This window comes from Triturus cristatus, chromosome 6 (assembly GCF_964204655.1).
Source record: "Triturus cristatus chromosome 6, aTriCri1.1, whole genome shotgun sequence".
NCBI lineage: Eukaryota > Metazoa > Chordata > Amphibia > Caudata > Salamandridae > Triturus > Triturus cristatus.
The window spans coordinates 282,385,859-282,405,710 of record NC_140589.1 but is presented as its reverse complement, the minus strand read 5'-3'; the positions used below and the strand labels follow the sequence as shown (position 1 = coordinate 282,405,710).

General features: G+C 42.1%; 1 protein-coding gene across 3 annotated transcripts in view; it reads left to right on the top strand.

Moving 5' to 3' along the window:
• KCNS3 (potassium voltage-gated channel modifier subfamily S member 3) overlaps positions 1–19,852 on the top strand; it is a 375,251-nt gene that overhangs the window by 271,658 nt on the left and 83,741 nt on the right. For all 3 annotated transcript variants that reach the window (XM_085609167.1, XM_085609168.1, XM_085609166.1), the window contains exon 2: positions 2,546–2,680. The gene's annotated coding sequence lies outside the window, so the exon portion shown is untranslated. The remainder of the gene's footprint in view (positions 1–2,545; positions 2,681–19,852) is intronic.

The following is a 19,852-nucleotide window of genomic DNA, read 5'->3' as shown; positions in this document are numbered from 1 at the left end:
GGAGAATGTTTTGAAGAAATGGTGCATTTTGCAGCACAGTTTCCATATTTTAACATAAATAATACAAGAGGCTTATAGTTACCCTCAAAAGAGTGCTGTGATGCCATTTGCAGTCTGTCTCCCTCTGCATTTCTTCCCCATTGTTCTTCTCTGTGGTTTGGTACTATTGCTTCACTGCTGTAATCTGTTTCTGTTGTCTGTCTATTCTAAGCTTTCTCCGTCTCTCTATTCTTTCTTTCCTCTCAGCATTTTGTCTTTATGCTAATCTTTCTCTCTTTTGTCTGTCTCTTGGTCTTAACTCTGCTACCCTTCTTTTCTGCAGAACCTTCATCTTTTTCTTGTGTCTTTCCTCTGCTACTGTTCCTCCCTCCATGCAGTGTTTCACTCTTTTGTCTCTTCATTCCTCTCTGCTGCCTGTCTCTCCTGTGCTATTCATCTATGCTGCTTCGAATATTACTCTGCTATCTACAGTCTTTGGTGTTCTGACCTCCCTCTTTGCTGTCTCGCCTCTCCTCTGTTATTTATTCTCTCTGCAGTCTCTCCTCCTGTCTCCACTCAATCAGTTCTTAATGCATTCTACCTCTGAGCTATGCAGCCTACTTTTCCACTACCGTTCCTCCCAGCTATTGCTCCTCTGCTATCCATCCTCTCTGTAATGTGTCACTCTGCTTCTGTCTCCAAGCAATCCTTTCTCAATTTAATCCACCTCTGTGGTGTTCATTAACCTTCCCTTCATTACCATTCCTCCCAGCTGTTGCTCCCCTGGTATCCTTCCCCTATGCAGTGCTTTGATTTCTTAAAAATAATCCATCAACATTTTCCTGAAGCGCCGTAGGAGGCAGCCTTGAAGCACTATATGTTTTTACTGTTTGCTGACATTGTCATTTAGTGTGAGTGGAAAAAAAACAGTATGACTCAAACAGTGTCTTATTTGTATGCGTTATAGTTTTAGTGAGTGGTGAACAAGGCAAGTGAATGGAAACAGTGACAGAAGAGTATGAGGGCACATCAAGAGAACGTTTTAATACCAGTGCGGTGCCAAGTCCTCCGAGCACAAGCCTGGTTGGCCGCAAACAGCAGGCAGTCCTATTATGACGTACGTGGAGTAATGGTCCTGCAGGACGTATCCCACAAAAGAAGAGCACTCCTCTCCACTCCCTTCATGCACAAAGTTGTTACTGGCGCTGTGCATGATGGGAAAAGCATTGTCATTGCATCAACATGCTGGAAGCATGACCAATCATGCTGGATCTAAAGTTAAACAAGCATTGGCATAGCCAATAGGTCTCGCTTTTGGGACCTTATAAGTGTTTAGCCATGCAACAGTTGCATAACTAAATACTTATAAGGTCCCAAAAGCGAGACCTATTGGCTATGCCAATGCTTGTTTCTGTTTATTACTGCTCTGTAGTAATGGCGGCACCCGTGCTTTAGCTTAAACATCTTAAGCTAAAGTCGGGTGCCGAGATTGCTTCAGAAGTAAAGAATTGTCTATTTCTTTACTTTTGAAGCAATCTCAGCACCCGACTATAGCCTAAGATGTTTAAGCTAAAGCACGGGTGCCACCATTACTACATAGCAGTAATAAACAGGAAAAAATAAAAACTGGCTCACGGAGAACATCAGAGCGGCCGTGCGGCCGCGAAAGTGAAAGTGATCGCGATCGTGATTAAACATCAAAGCGGTCGTGCGGCCGCGAAAGTGAGGCACACGCGCCCGCGCACACGCACTGTAGCTCTAGACTACAGTGGTAGTGATTTTTTGAGCCCTCACAAAAAGTCTCGCCAGACCAGCGCATGCGCTGGGTCAGGCGAGACCTAAAAAAGCACCTTGGTTGGTAATGCCCTTTAATAGTCCCACCCCTGCGCTGTCATTTAGCACCCCTGCCCTGCTTTAATCCAGGCTTTGCTCTCATGCACTCTATATTAAAAACTGCATGCGAGCAAAGCAAAGATTGGTTGGGTCATATAAACCCAACATTCCAAAGGAGACCAGGAAGGCCGTGCAGTGTGACCCCCTCCCGGCTCCTTAACAGAACATGTATTTGAGGCCTAAAGTGCTTATGTCGGGTTGGACACTGTCCGAGACCTGTCCAACCCGACATGCGCAGTGGACTTAATCGAGGATGCATTGCCAGTCACTACGATTGGCAATGAACTGCCTTAATGTTAACTCCGCCCTGCAGGCCACGCTGAGTAAGGAAACATCATTCACTAGTGGCTCAGTATTATTTTTTATTATTCACTGGTGCCTCAGTGCTGGTGGGGAGGTGGTTTGAGTGTGCTCATTCGCCCCAAGGGAGCAGCTGCCGCTGTGTGTATAATTAGGATTGTTACTCATCAGTCACCCTAAACTCAAGCAGCATCTGATTTAATGAAGACACTATGCATTACTTAACCTGATGACCAGCTGGGCAAGTTACATTTTTGTCACTTATTTTGAACAATAGTTTTTAAATCTGTATTGACAGGAATTAGGATGCAAACTGTATCTGTAGACTATTAGATGTACAAAATGAGTCATTTCTGGTTCTTTTTCTTTTTAGAATTCAAGTGGAGGTTGTTTGAATGAAGACAGGAGCACTAGCCAACTTTGAGTCATAACTGCACAACAAGGGAGCTGAGAAGCAACATGAACTTGCCACTTGAAAATGAAGACACAGCATTCACATTCTTTAAAGGTATATTGTCAATGCTTATACCATGGAAAATCCACTTATGTATGGTTGTATCACAAGCTGTATTTCTTTTACACATTGAACAACATTGGCTAGGTGTCCCATTGATACCAGTGAAATAAAGTATGTGCCCCTTCTACACCAGCCAATATGTTCCAGTCTAATACTTCATTTAGTTACTTTAGCCATCAACTAAGTAGGGAATACCTCTCCAGATCCAGATTTGGAGTACTCTTCAATAGAAAGTCTATAGAGCCATAATACACGAAGTTCAAGGGCTACAAAATACTTAGTTTGTTTGTTGATATAAGACATAGTATTGTAATACTGTTTGGCTGAATGTGGGGCCTTCTTGAACGTTTAAAAACGACTTTTTTGAGAGTGTTCTCCAATGGATGCAGTAGATATCGAACTTTTATAGACTCCCCAAAATCCCCTTGACCATTCTATGGAATTTCCAAAGCTCCTGTATTTCGAGAATCATATTTACTCTCGCAATATATCAACTTAGCAGACAACTTAAAAGCAAAAAAAGTATATTAGAGACGCACGTTTGCCTGTGTGTCTTGTTTATTAGTTTGTAAAGCATAAAGAAGCCATTTTTCCCTGTTGAGAAATTCTACTACATTAAATATGGGAATACATTTGCCATCACCCCTTGGATTGCTCACTTTGACCTACTCTTGTAGGCGAAGTCTCCTCTCTGCTGTCAGGGTGGGAATCACCGATGAAATGTTGGTCAATACCTACAAAATGTCAATGTAATGGGTGTTAAACGGAGCTTAACGCTCTTCTCTCACTTTCACCCTGATGTACACTTGTTCATGCCAAACCTCTTTGCCAGTCACAAACGGGTCGATTCGCAGAATCAGCCCGTTTAAAAATGCAAAAAGGCTTTTTAGCCCAAATAGTGTTTCTGTAACTTGTTACCGAATCACAATTTGGGTTTTGTGATTCATTATTAGGAAGGGACGTGTTAAGGGCGTAACCTTCCTAATAGTGACTTGCTGTGCCATATACAAATGTTTTGCGATCAAAATGTGGTGGCAAAACATTTGCTTTTTACCACCAAATTCAATTTGGTGGTAACCCATTCGCAAGCAAGAAGGGGTCTGTGAATGCATGAGACAGAGGTCCCATGGACCACTGCCTGCTCTTAAAAAATGAAACTGAAACATTACATTTTTCATTTTGAAAGGCATCCTGTTTTCCTATAAGGAAACTGGGCTGGATTTAAAAAAAAGTTGCTTTATTTAAAAGCAAACCAACATGGTTGTCTGCTGTCCCCAGCAAGCCATCTTCCCTGTTTTTTTAGCGATTCTCAATGGATCTCAAATTGCGTCCGACCTCTTGAATATTAGTGAGGTAGGCTTATTTGCAACCCACTGGGAATCACAAATGAAACTCAATAGAGTTTCGTACATTTGAAAGAGCGATTTCCTATTTTTTTTGTTCAAATATCTTTATTGCTTATTTAAAAAGAAATACATTTGTATTACAATAGCAATACATCAAATCAAAATCAAATATATAATAAATAGTAACGAAGAATTTTTAAGAAAGAATTTCATTGCCACTAACTACAGTACTGAGATAACAGGAATGACAAAATAAATATCATGACAAACAATTAATATTATAAATTCATCAAATATTGAGTATAAATCCCAGAAGTATGGAACAGAGGAGGCAACAACATATATCGCCACAAAGACATACAGTAGTTGTTTTGCTTGATAGATAAGAAACATTCGCGAGAAAAGAAGGAAAAAGAAAAGAAGAAAGAGGAAATAGAAGAAAGAGTACAAGCGAGAAGGAAGGGATATCTGCTTCATCACTAAAGAAAATAACTCAAGAAAGGGAATCAAAGGCATACTGAGCTACCAACCCCTGAGAGGACAAGTTCATATAGTTGTCCAGAGATCGCCAAACATTACTAGAAATTGAAGGTGAAAAATGTTTTTCAACAAAAGTATGAGCTCCACGAAGACATGAATCCCATGCCCAGCAGGTATGATAAGACAGGAGATGAAAAGATTTCCATTCTTGTGAGTATTATTTTAACTGCAATGGATAAAAGTAAATCTAAGAGCTCCAAATCCATATTATCAAGAGGTAAGGGGAAAACTGTAGCCCATGGACCAAGCAAAATCAGAGGTAAAGATTAGTGATAAATGTATTAGACCCCAAAAAGAATTTAATAGCGTACATTCAAAAAACATATGTTGATGGGTGCGTGGTGCTAAATTACAGTTTCAACAGAGATCACTATCTCGTAACTTCAACAATGTAGAGGATTTAATGTAAGAATTTAGATTGAATTAATGAAGGAGCAATCTTATTACATAAAGATAATGTCTTGATTAATTGCCAAGTATCTTGTAAAATATGTTTAAAAATTTCATCTTCAAAATGGTGAGACCTTTTAACACAAGTAATTGTAGAATGCGATGGCAGTGGAGTGGATAAACATTTATCAATTTTAGAAGCAATATGACCTGAATGTGTCCACGTGGACAAAAGTGAGAAAATAACCGAATCTGTAGAAAGGGGTATTTTAGAAAGTTCAACAATTTGTTTCAAGAAAGAATAAAAATCCATATTACTGAGATTATGTTAGCTGGCTAGGAAAGAAAAAGGAAGAGGATCATGATTAGCGTCATAGAGGTCTTTCACCAGGCTGATACCATTGGCAGCCCACAAAGAAGCTGTGTTGGGATCAATGTCAGAGTGAAGTTTAGGTTTAAACCATAAAGATGAACATCTTGATTTATCGATAGGTTTAGATACTTTCTTATCAATATATTTTAAGGCACTAACCGTGTCTGATATAATACATTGAGAGTGAGCTAAAACAAGCTTGGAGGCTGTGAGAAAGGAAGGAATGGAAAAAGGAGCACATAGCTCTCGTTCAATATGAATCTAAGGAGGTATGTGTTGAGAATGCGGTAAAAACCAAAGTGCACCTTGAGACGCTAGAAAGGAGGTTTGGTATGAATTCCAATCCAGAAGGTTACAACCACCCATAACAAAAGGCTTCCTAAGGTATTTATAAGCAATTCTAGCTCTCTTATCATTCCATAAGAATCTCAAAGAGATTGAATCAATCTCATGAAAGAAAGCAGAGGAAAGCTTTATAGGTAGCATGGATGATAAAACATTGATGATCGGGGTTATCATCATATTAAGCGTTTGCAATTTGCCCCACCAGGAAATATATTTGGGAGATCAGGAAGATAAAAGATCCTTAACCTTAGAGTTGATGGTATCTGAGAGATCCCTAGATATTTAATAGGAGTCGACTGCCATTTAAAACATGAAACACCCATGTGAGAATCAAAACACAGAGAGTTTAGGTGGAACAGTTCAGTTTTTTCTTTAATAAGAGTATACCCAGAGACGACTGAAAAATCACTAATAATATTAGAGATAGAGGGAATTGCTGATGCATTAATCCTGATATTAGCTTTTGGTTTCGCACAAACAGCCATAACCATATTAATAAAGGAATCACCAAGGTTATGGGATTCTAAGACTGCTTGTAAAATAGGCCAAGAAACTTTGTCAAAAGCCTTTTCGGCGTCAAGGGCGATCGCCGCTGATGGCAATGAGGAGAGTTTTGCTTTTTCTAAAATGTGACAGAAAGTCTGAATATTATCTCTGGCAAATCTACCCTTAACGAAACCTAATTGGGAATCATGGATAAGATTGGGATTATGACCTTCTAGGCGTCTAGCTAAGATTTTGGCGAATATTTTAGCTTCCATGCTTAATAGCGAAATTGGACAAAATGTTTTAGACCATAATGATCCTTACCTTCTTTCGAGATGACTACAATAGTAGCCTCAGCAGCCAAGCCTGAAACCTTGCCTGAAAGAACATAATTATCAATAATCCTTTTAAGATAGTTGACTATTGTTGGAGTAAATGTCTTATAAAAGGCAATACGAAACTCATCCGGTCCAGGAGCTTTACCTGAGCGTGTAGCCGTAATAGCTTGAATAATCTCATCAGTATCAATTGGTTTTCCCAGTTCAGTCATGTCAGCATGCAAAATAGTATTAGTAGGGATCAAATTAAGAAACTGTTGGCAGGTACCCTTGGTACACTGATTCCGAGGTGTATATAGAGTTTCATAGAAATCTCGAAATATCCAAGGATTTATTGGATGTGAGACTTCTTTGATCCGGATTTATCAGTAATGTGAGTAATATGAGTAGCATTGGTATTGGTGCTCTGGTATTTTAGCGTGGCCACCAACAACTTACCAGCTCTATTCCGTAACAATAACTGATGGGATTTCTGAGCGTGCACACCAATATAAGCTCTTTTAGTGACTATGGAATTAAAAGAATACTTCAAATGTTTGATATCTTTCAGGAGTATTTTATCGTTAGAGTGTCTATATTACTCCTCTTTGGGTTTGTCATCCCCAAAGACTGAAGGGTCTTCCTAATGTCACTATTCCTTTTGGCCATTTTTTTAATAATGTGACCCCGTATAGTACATTTAAAAGCATCCCACAATATTATTGGAGAATTCACAGAGGATTCATTATCTCTGAAGAAATGATGAATCTCATCATGAAGCTCTTTGACTTCATCATTATCTTCCAAGATTTCTGTGTTTAGACGCCAACTACGAAGACCTTTAGTATTTGTGAGATTAAGGATAGTCAAAGAAACTGCTGTGTGATTAGAAACAACTATTGGATGAATCATAACATTTATAGTATGTTTTAGAAGAGAGGCATCGACCAGAAGATAATCAATACGAGAGAAACTAGAATGTGGGAAGGGGAAAAATGTGAAATCACTACCCATAGGATTATGCAATCTCCACGCATCAACAAGATGGTGGGACGAGCACATATTAAGCAAATGTTTGTGTGCCCTAGGCAGTCGAAATTTAAAGGCAGAGTGTCTGTCCAAAATGGGATCAAGGGGAAAATTAAAGACCCCTCCAACAATTGTTCTTTGAGTTTTTACTGTTCACCTAAAAAGTGGCTCATCTATGTTTAGAGCATACAGATTCATAATGTACAGATCATCCGTACCATTAGTCAGGGAGTAAGTAACCATCTACCTTTAATATCATGTTCAGCTGCAAATATAGACAAACCAGAACTTTTAGAAATAAGGGTATTAACCCCATTCTTCTTCCCAGAAGCTTCTGAGCAAGTAATATCAAGTACCCAATCTTTCCTCATAATAAGAGCCTCTTTGAAACCTATCTTGGATCCTGCCTCCCCTGACCACTTCAGACCTATTTCTATCATCCCACTTTTAGCTAACGTTCTGTAGAAATGTGTGCAACAGCAGCTGAGCCAACACATCACCAACTTCCACCTACTAGATGACTTTCAATCCGGTTTCAGGCCAGGGCATAGCACTGAAACCACCATTCTCCATATCGTGGATGATGCCCTCCAAGCCCTTGACCAAGGCAAAATCTGTCTCCTAATCCTCCTAGATCTGTTCTTGGCCTTCAACATGGTCAACCATGAGAAACTACTTGAACGCCTCAAACTCAGGATGGGAATGGATGGCTCTGCTCTTGAATGATTTAGGTCCTTCCTCCACAACCGATCACAGAGATTCCTAATTAATGGTAACCTGTCTGCTCCCTCCCCAGTCATGGTTGGAGTCCCCCAAGGTTCAACCTTGTCCCCCACCCTCTTCAATCTTTACCTAGAACTGCTTGCCAAAGTAGTACACACCTCAAATATATCATACCACATGTACGGTGACAATACCCAGATCTACATCAAGATCTCCTTTCTCGAGGAGATTCTCTCCATGAACGAAGCCTTGAAATTGACTGTCCAATGGCTCTCTTCCAATCAACTCAAACTTAACTCAAAGAAGACAGAATTTCTTCTAATTTCCTCACCCAAAACCAACCCTGAGACTCAGGTATGGATTAAGGCCATTAGAGCCTTAAACTGCCCTCCGACCATCATGGACTCAGCCAAATACCTTGGAATTACCCTGGACTGCAACTTGAACATGCGAGACCACATCAATTCAATGGACAAATCAGCCAGATTCCACCTGAGTCATCTCTAGACTGGAATATGGCTGTTCTACCCTCCCGGGGTTACCCATGATCTCCCTGACACCTTTAAAAGCATGCCTTAACGCGGCCCCTAGGCTACTAACAGGCTCAAGGAAGTTCGATCACATTTCTCCTCATCTAAAAGCTCTGAACTGGCTTCGTATTTAGGACAGAATCCAACTCAAAATGGCATGTATCACGCACAAGGCATTATACTCAAACTCCCCTGCATATCTTGCCCAGAAACTCATGATCTCGGGAGGAACCAGAAACTTGCGGTCCTACAGAGACCTCTTGCTCCAACTTGCACTTTTTCGGAAAAAGAAAACTTACAATTGGGCTTTCTCAGGGGCCAAGAATATGGAACTCACTGCCGCCCGATATCAGAAGAATCCCTTCTCTGGCTCGCTTAAAAAAGGATGCCAAAACCTTCCTAATGGGTAAATTCCTCGCCTAAACTGTGCCTCTGCTTCACAAAGAGGCCGTGCTCTAATTACGCTCTAATGCATCCCCTGGAGTTCACAGACACTATCCTCCCGGCACCTCGGGGCACCCCTACAAGGACCTGGGGACCTCCGTTTCCTCATTAATGCAAATGTAATTTGTATTTTGTCCCTTTTACCCCTTTGTATCCAGCCCCCTCCTCCAAGTCTTTTGTATACTATTGCTTGATTCATGTAAAGCGCTCTATAAAACTCTAAATAAATAAATGAAGCTTATGAATCTCCAGAAACCTCGGACACAGCTCTCTCGCGGCTGGGCTCAGTGTTAGGACAATCTGCGTTCCTCACCGCCTCGTATGGATGCCTGGTCGCAGTCCGTCTCCTTCGTGGGCCTGAGGGAGTTGGCGGGAAAACCCGCGACGTACGTACTTGAAGTCCGTCACAGCTGTGGAAGGGGGCAAAGCTGGACCTTCATCTCCGGCGTGTGGGGAAAGAGAATTGTCCCTATTCGGGCGCCATTCCCCGCGCAGCGTCAAGTTACGGAGGCCTTCGATTTCAGGTTGAACATGTATCCTGGCTTGCATAAGATCTCTTTTATCAAGGCAGTCTTAGCCCGCCTACAAGAACCATTAAACCAGTGCTCGGGCCTAAGGGGCCTTGGTTTTGAGGCAGTAGGACTATAAAAGAAGCCAGCCAAGCTGCCAAGGAGATCCTCATGAATGTTCTGGAAATCGAGGAGGCGGGTCTGCGGAATATCCCCAGTGGGGCTCAAGAGGTGGGAGACTGCTTCCAAGGAGCAAGTCACACTGCTATATATAGCTGCAAGCTTTAAGTCGTCGGACGCTACCCTTGCCCACCTGATCCGTCTACCACCTGCCGCTAACACCAGATTCTCACTATTTGATGGTGATATCCGAAGGCTAACAAGGATTCTAGAAAAAAGTAAAAGAAGTAAAAGAGGGCACCCAGTCTAGTATCCGGGCGGCGAGGGCCACCTACAAAAACCTGATCAAGGAGGCAAAATCCGAGTGGGAGGATCAAAGGTGGCAAAATTTATTGCAAGCCTTAGTAGACCACGACTCGAGGGCGTTTTGGAACATTGTTCGAACGGGCACGGTAGCCAGCAGTCCTGCAATTATTCCTAATCTCAGCGAGGAGGTCTGGCTTGCCCATTTCCAACCCCTCTTTTCGGTCAGTAATTCCAGGGGTGGCCCCGATCCGGGCACCTCGAGGATTGATATTGCAATGGACCAGCAGGGCCAGGAAGAACTTGAGAGCCGATCCTTCTCTCTTTCAGAAATAGAATTGGCCCTCAACTCCCTTTCAGTAGGGAAAGCCCCGGGGCTTGACAGGATCCCCGGTGACTTGTACAGAAGTGATGTAAAAATCTGGGCCCCTTATATTTGTGTGTATTTCAATGCCATTTTGCAGGGCCTTGGAATCCCGGAGACCTGGTTGGGTGCAGAAATTATACCCATTCACAAAAAATCTTCCCCGTTGGATCCAGCCAATTACCGCCCCATAAGCTTGATTGATGTTCTACAGAAGCTGTTTGCCCGAGTCCTTTTATCCAGATTGCAGTCCTGGATGGAGGATCAACAAATTCTAACCTCCCTCCAGGCGGGGTTCCGTGCAAAGGTTTCCACCATCGATCAATTATTTAGATTACTATTGATCTATTGGAAGTCAGTCAGCATGGGTGCTGGTAACCTTTATTTGATTTTTGTGGACCTTCGGTCCGCTTTTGATATGGTCCAAAGGGAAAAACTATGGGCCCTTTTGTTAGAGATGGGTGCTCCCCCCTACCTTTGCCACTTATTTAAACGCCTCCACTCTGGCACCTATGCAAGGGTGAGATATGGGAGATGTGGGGAAATTTCTGGGCCATTCCCGGTTGAAAAGGGTGTGAGGCAGGGCTGTGTCCTGGCCCCCACTCTTTTCTCCCTTTTTATCAACGGGTTGATTGAGTATCTCTTGCGCACCGCTAACTTGGACTCCCCTGTACTGGCGGGGCGTAAGGTCCCGGCCCTAATGTTCGCGGATGACACGCTTTTGTTATCTAAATCTTACATGGGCATCCAGCGTACATTAGAGGCCTTCTGCTCCTTCTGTAAAATCAGGGATCTGGAACTGAATCTTTCCAAAACTAAATTTATGGTTTTCGGTTCCAACTCATTTAATTGCCCCCACCCTAAGCTGGGAGATGTTGAGCTGGATAGGGTTGCCACTTTTGAGTATCTGGGGGTGACCCTAAATGATAAAATGAATTGGGGGTCCCATTTGGCAAAGGCCAATTTGAAATTAGCTCAATCAGTGGGGGGTATCCTGAAGGTGTTTAACAATACCTCTTTTAAACCTTTGGGCCCCCCCATGGAAATTTATAAATCGCAAGTTAGAGGAGGAGCGCTCTATGGCGCTGAACTATGGGGATATTCCATTCCCGCTTCCCTCTCTTCTACTGAAAATTCCTTTATTAGGAGATTGCTGAAACTACCCGTCAGCACTCCATTAACCCCCTTGAGATGGGATCTGGGTCTGATCCCCATAGAAGAGATTGCCCTGAACCGTCCTCTCCAGTTCTGGAGGCGTCTCTGGTCAACGCCTGAGTTGGTAAGCTATAGGTATGATCTTGGTGATATATTGGCAAGGGGAAAATCGGATAAGATCCCTTGGCTTACCTATATAAAGAACCTCTGCTACTTAATTGGGATGGGGAACCTATGGTCCGCCCCGGAAGAGACCTGCCGTGCACTTTCGAAGAATTCATTACGGGAGGTCTTGAAAGCATATCGGAAGGGAATTCTATTCCACTCCTCTCTGGGTAGGCTTACTGACACCTTTCTGGATATTAAGTTTAGTCCCCAGTTTGAAGTTTTACTGGACGTTATCCAACCACCTTTGGCAAAGAAACTCTACATCCAGTTCAGACACGGCTCGCTACCGCTGAGGGATCTCACACATAGATGGTCCAATGTTTCGGATCCCGTAAGCACGTGTCCTTTATGTACTGTTACCTGTGAAACAGAGTTGCATGTTGTCCTTTTCTGCCCTTTATATATCATTGCAAGAAAAAAGTGGATCGTCCAGTTATGCAAGTCTAGGGGTCTCAGGGACCACAAGGAGGTGTTTAGAATTTTGAAATATGATACTACCCCACTGATAGTGTTTGCAATGGCCAAATTTCTCCTCTCAATGTGGTTTACAAGGTCCAAATTTATGATTTCTGCTACCCACCTCCCCTGATTTTAGTATTACCTACATTGCCACTACAGTACTTTGAGGTGTAGTGAGTATATCTTTGGCCCTGGACACAATTTTTAACAATTTGTCTCTGTGGAAAAACCACGTTCCTTCACTGTGTATTTTTATGTAATAATTTTAATGTTTTAATGGATTACACTCTACACAATGTTTATTTAATCTTGTTTTAATGTATATTTCTATTTATGTCTTTTTATGGTATTTTACCGAAATAAAAGCTTTGACTGACTGACTGACTGACAATCTTAGTCTCTTGAAGTAGGACCACATCACCAGATAAACTCTTACAATAATATAAAACATTGGTCCTCTTAACAGGATGATTCAAACCACTAACAGTAAGGGAAACTACATTTAAGCCAGACATAGATATGCATGGAACATCAAGAAAACATACTTCTGATAAGAGGGTACAAGGGCAGTCAAAATATAAATAAAAACCAAAGGAAATTAGGCATATATCCCAAAATAAAATGAAGCAGATGTCCTAAAATGCAGGTGAAAAAACAGAAAAGAAACGAAGAATAGGAGAAAGAAGATGAAGAATAGACATACTCCAAGAAAAATCAGAGCAACAACAAAGTTCAAACCCACCAGGGGTTGAACTTTAGCAATAGAGCTAAATACAAAACAGAGATTTGCATAGTCCTGTTTCCATAAACGAATTGAACAAGACAAGAATAGGACATACATATGAACCTACACTTATTAGAAATCCAACTATAGAGTTAATTCAAATAAAATCTAAAAAAAAGAATGCATAATATATAACATGAATGACCAACTGTACAGTTGCGAAATAAAAATATCATTGACAATATAATTCCATAAGAACAAGTATTAGATAAGACCGAAACAGAAGAACTATCATAAGATATAATTTCATAAGTGGAACATCATAACTAAAATAGAAAACAATAGTACAACTGTCAGATCATTGGTGATCCAAGATACCATTAAGTAATATATCCATGTATATAGATTATTGCCTAGAAAAAGAAACACTGAGAAAAGAAAGAGCTAGAGGATGATGAAGAATAAACAGTTGAGTAAGGAAATAGAAACAATGATCGAATACTTACTTATAGCAAAGGGATTAGAAAAAAGAAAAAGAGAGATGAGAAGAAAAATAAATACATACATACAGACAATTCAGTTTAAATAGAATACCTGAAAAGAAGCATATGAATTAAATAGCCCAGCTTTGTACAGAACAAAACCATAGGGATGTGAATTCAATTATAACCAAACACAGTGCAGAGATTGCATAGACCTGTAAACAAGAATACCAATTAGGACAATAAATACAAATCATTAGGGGTGACAAGTACCAGGTAGAGAATCTGAGTCCATCCGAGATTCAAATTGATTATCCAAGAATATTGAGAGATCTGAAGGTTCATAAAAGATCTGTGGACGACCTTTGAAAGTGATCCGGAATCTTAAAGGACCAGAAAAAGAGAATGGAATATTCATATCAGCGAGTCTCTTGCGTACATTCAGGAAACCTTTATGCCGGATTACCGTGTCTCTGGCAAAATCTTGTGAAATGGATATTCTGTGACCTTCCCATTGTATTGTCTTGATCTTCCTCATTTGTGCCAGAAACTGATCCATATGTTGATGGCGCAAAGGTTTAAAAATTAGAGGCTTTGGAGAAGACAACGTTCTTGGTTGAAAGGATGGGACACTGTGAGCACGCTCTATCTCAAAGTCTTTAGTGAAGGAAATATTCAGGAATTTGGGATCTAAGTAAGCAATAAATCAATTACTGAAGGAGCAGACTTCTCACAATCCTCAGGTAATCCAAAAATACGCAAATTACTTCTTCGAGTGCGATCTTCCAGTGCTGTTAGATCCCTCCTCAATGAAGTAATACAACGCTCCAAATTTTGAATGTGCTTCGCTTGTTTGTTGTTCCACATTACTGATTCTCGTTTCCGCATTAGAAACATGTAGTGAAAGATTTTTTTTTTTTTTTTACATTTTATTGTGCAGAAAAAAGGGGTACAAGCACAGGCCTACAACCGCCTGGGCCGGCCGCTAATAATCAAAAAGGATCACACAGTGCCAAAGACAATGACTGGCCCACGGGGGCTCCGCACATTACAGAAGCTCAGACTGCACATAAGGGAAATCAGGATACACACTTTTAACATAAATAACAACTAAAAACAAAAGGCGAGGCGAGACGACATGAAATGGGCATCTGACCACAGCAGGGGGACTCCACATCCGACCACCCGATAGCGGTCAATAAGAAGGAGGACTGAGAGGTAGGGGGGGGCCACGGGAGAGCCAGTTCTATACTCAGATAAGCAAGGAACCTTCAAGGATCAGGGGGACAAGGCAACCTCAGACATATCCACCAGGGGGGGAGCACAGATATTCCCACGATACTCATTCCACTGCCCCCAGATTCTACCCCATGCCCCCGGTTTACCACGAGCCACATACACAGTCTTCTCCCTGAACATGCACCAGTCCATGTTCTCCTTCCATACGGACACGGTGGGAGGCCGCTGGGAACCCCAAAGCTGCGCTATATCTCTCTTTGCGATCATGTTCCCCAGGGCCGCCCACCGAGTCTGGGCCGCATTATAGTCATTGGGCTCCCACACATTCAGAACACAGCGACGCACCGCCGGCAACAGAGTGACCCCGGTGACTCGTCTCATAACCTCATGCACCTGGCGCCAATATTCTGCCACCTCGCAGCACTCCCATAGGATGTGGAGAAAGGTGGCACTGAGCCCGCAGCCCCGCTTACAGAGCCCGTCCTCAGAAAACCCCATTGAGACCAAACGGGGACCCGTCACGTAAACACGGTGGAGAATCTTAAGCTGGACCAGACGGAGACGGGCCGGGATGGCCACCTCCTTAGGGGATGACAGTGCAGACTGCCAGTCCTCGTCGTCCAACTCAACCCCATCTCCCGTCCACGCCTCCCGAAGACGCACCAAGAGGTCAGCCCGATTATTGATCAGTTTTTTATAAATCAGAGAGATAGTACTGTCGGGAACGTGACCATCAAGTATGCGGTCCTCGAGGGGCGAAGAAACCGGGACTTTGGTCCCCTCCCCAAAGACCGAGAGCAGGGCATGCCGAACCTGGGCATAACGGAAGAACTCCCTTTCAGTAAGCTCGTACTCGCTCTGGAGCGCCGCGAAGGTTTTAACCGCGCCTTTAACCCATAGGTCTCCCACTCTGCTAATACCGATCGTGTCCCAGTGCTCAAAGCCTTTCGTTGTCCAGAGGCTTCCCAAGCGGTCTGAGGCGAATAAGGGAGTAGCACACGTTAAACGCTCACTCCAACCCATAGCTACATTCGCCGCCTTCCAGATCCGTACCGCAATCCTAGTAGGGCCCGTAAGGGTCCTACCAGCCGATCGGGAGTAAAGCGCTCTGTTATAGCTACCGCCGGGAAGCAGGAATTTATCCATCTCATATGCCGGGTTCAATCCAGGAGCATACGTGGCATGGTTAATGGCCGATAGCTGGGAGGCCCAATAGTACCGTCTAATGTCAGGAAGCGCGATGCCCCCGTCGTACCAGGGGAGAGTAAGCTTTGCCAAAGCGATACGCGCCCGCCCGTCCCAAACCAGTCTCCTCTGCAGACTCTCCACTTCCCGAAAGTAGGCCACCGGAATAACATCGAAGGAGTTCTGAAGTGCATAAAGAAATCTGGGAAGGGACATCATTTTAAACAGCGCCGCGCGACCAAGCGGAGACAAGGGCAGCTTACACCACCGAGTGAAAGATTTTTAAGATCATTACGAATTGCAGCCACCTCTACCTGCAACAAGTCAGTATTTGTTTTGCCACCTCTACCTGCAACAAGTCAGTATTTGTCTTGGTACTTTGTGCAATATCATGGACAGTATTGAGCTTTAGTAATATCTCTTCCAATTTTGAGGCAGACTCAAGACTACTCTTGGCTGGTGATTCCGGAGTAGGTGAGGTCTGTTTGGAACACTTTAGATTCCCCTTTTCAGTCGCTGTCTTTGGAGTTAACACCCATGCATTTTGCCATTGAATAGGCTCGAAGCAACCGCAGCCGAATAGCCTTCGTATGGTTAGAAGGAGCAAGTAAGGCAAAGTATGCCCCTAAAGGTTAGGGCAAAGAATAAACCTCTCCGAAAGCCAGTCAAACTCTTCCTGTTGTGACGACAAATAAATAGGAAGCGCCAAAGCAAAACACTATCATAGCAAAATACGTCACATGGTGTCAGCAACCAGCATTATAACCAGGCGCAATACCAGATTACAGATATTCTATTGGGGATCACAGTATGAGACGAAGTTTCAGTCAGCTGCCGCCATTTTGAAGTCTCCGATTATGAAGAGAAAGCAGCCTTCGGCAATACTTGGTATTTATGAAAACAGCGATGTGTCAAGCAAAGAAAATACAGTACTGTACTTTAGGCAGCATCAAGATAGCATTTAGGAGGTTTAAGAATGAAATTTAGCTTCCAAACGTCATGTTGTGTGGAGAATTACACCGACGGCCGCCATCTTGAAAAACATTGTGATAGAGCTCTTTTTCGTGTCGCAGCTTCAAATTAAATGACGCGAGGAAACAAAACACTCCCTGATGTTCCCTAGGTGTTCCTCTGCTCTCCGGAGCTTAAAGGTGATTAGAAATCACCTGTAGCGCATCGTAAATGAGCTTTCGCACCTTCAGTGTTACGGAGCTCAGAAGAAAGCAGCCATCTCTGCTGCGCATCAAGCCACGCCCCCCTGTAAGTGCGATTTCCTAATTGCGATTCACATGGAATTGCAATTTGGAACTCACAATTTCTAACATACATTCATGTAGGCTCCAGGTAAGTTTCTCTTTAGCAAGAGAAAGTGGATTTGCATTCATAAAAAGTCCAGCGTCTGTGAATCAGGCTATCTATTTGATGAATGCAAAACCATCTGTTTGTGCTCCCAAGTAAAAAGCACAAAAGCTTTATTGACAGAGCTTGCCATGAACATTTTTACAATTCTTCATGACGCCAAGTGCACAAACCCTTATAATTTATTTAAAGCATTTATTCAACAGTTTCACATATCACCCCTGCAACATAAGGTCCTTGTCATACGACTCAACATTTAACATAGATACAGTGAAAACATTGAACAAATAGTTTAATAATGAAAAAAAGAGTAGGGAGAAGGAGTTATTACAGGTATCCATGACTGTTAGAAATAATTGGTCCGAGTGATTTGGAGAATTTTCTTTAGAGCCGGAAGGATACTTATTTTGTAACAGCATAGACTTTGTAAAAAAGCAGAGACGTACCACAGATGTTATTTCTCAATTGTACTATTTGTGTCTTCACCTGGTCTAGTCTAAATTTAAGCTATCTAATTGTTCCAATAACGATTTTCCATCACCTCAGAGGTGGTGTGGTAGCCCCGTTGACTTGTCCAGACATTGTTTAATATAATCTTCAATGATTAATTATCTTCCTATTCACTGAGTATCATAACCTGTATTTTTACAGCACACACTCCGCCCTTGTGGCATCTTGGTGCCTGAATACTAGATGTTCATTGTTACCCGTAAAAAATTGGGTTATTAGTTGTGCGAGTATTAGGTCCACAATTGTCTCCTGACTAGGAACCAATTACCACATTTAAGCACTTTACTCTCTCAGGGTAGCAAAGCAGAGCAGTCCATGGCCTAATCTGAGAAGGTGGTGTGAGCTAGCAATTTCCTTCCGCTGGCATGCAATAACAACACTCAATAAATTATTGTCTTCAAATCACATTTCATGGACCCCATAATCAGACGCAACATCACAATATAAGGGTTGTCATCATATATAAGACAGGCATACTGGATTTGTCGAGTGGTCTTCACATCAACATGTAAGGCAAGCCAATTGGCTTTGTCAAGGAGTCACCACATATATTAGGCAGGCCTATTGACTTTTTCAAGGGGTACCACATTATTAAAATTAATAATCTCACCAAAGAAATAAATAACTACGTCAGTCAATCAAAATAATCTTTATTCAGTTGCAGACATAAAATTGAATAAAATATTTCAAGACAGACAGTTACATACAGTAATAAGCAACCTCAGGAAAAAATGATCTTGGCACATTAAAAACAGGTGAGTAATAAAAACTTCCAAAATATAAAAATAAAACATATAAAATCCAGGGCACAGTAACCATAATAAACATCCTCAGGATAGAAAAATAAGCAATAAGCAAACAAGCAAACAATATGCTCTGAATACAAATCAAGCACTTCTTTGTTCTCAGTCTAACAGTGGTCTTTAAAAATCCGGCAATATTAAAATAGACAAATTAATTGGATAACATTTGTAGAAAAATAAAAGTGAGCCTAGCCTGAGTTAACTATCTCCCTTTCAATAAAAGCAAAATAAAATGTCTTCGAGGGATACAGTAAAGGTTGCAAAACAGCACAAAGTGGAAAGTGTACTGATCTGAAAAGTTGTCACAAGTACATGGATTTAGGCTATTTACTTCATTCTACCCAATAGGATCTGCAAATAAACAGTGCAACTGGTTAAGCCTAAAACAAGTCAACATAAATCGATGCTGAGAGTTAGTGACAGAAGTAAGGTTTAGTTCTGCATTCCTAAAGGTAGACATCAATAACTTTGTTAAAAGGGATTTCTCGTGAATATACCCATTATAATGCCTATCAATCACTATTGTCATTATTGCATTCTAAATAAAGCTTTTCAAATCCGAATAACAAGTATCAGATTCTTTCTTCACACTCATCAGGCCACCTAATGTAGTCAGAGACCCAACCCCTAGGGGTTCCCTGTACTCTTGAACTGAAAAGCAACATGCTCCAACTGAGACTGCTTTGAAACACTTCTCATGGGGGGGGGGGGGGGGTTGAATTCTTTGACCCTGTTGACTTAGGGGTTTTGTTTGTAAAAGTAACATAACGTGTATTTGTATAGCACACATTCACCCAAGCATATCTTGGAGCTGAATAACAGACGTTTATTGTAATCCAACTCAATGGTACTCATTTTACCGACCTCAGAAGGATGAAAGGCTGAGTGGACCTGCCAGGATTTGTACCTGTGACCATGAGGTCAGAGGCAGGCCACTACAGTGGAGGTTTTAGTCCACTAAGCCACCAGACCGTATCCTTGGAGGACAGATGCATTCTTTGCAGCCTCCACACAACACTTTGCTCTTGCATTCATTTTGCCCCTGCCCCTCCTATGGGAAAAGCGTGGAAGATAAATATGCTCATTTTGCTGTAATAGGGTATTATGGGGCACTCCAGGATGGAGACTGTGCATACTAAATGAGCGGTTCCTCCCTGGTTGTGGGAAGGTAGGGTGGGTTCGTGCAGCATGGTTTCTGTTTATTTTTTTACTTGTGGGTGGTCCAATTCACTGGCCATCCAGGTGCAGATAGGGACGGTG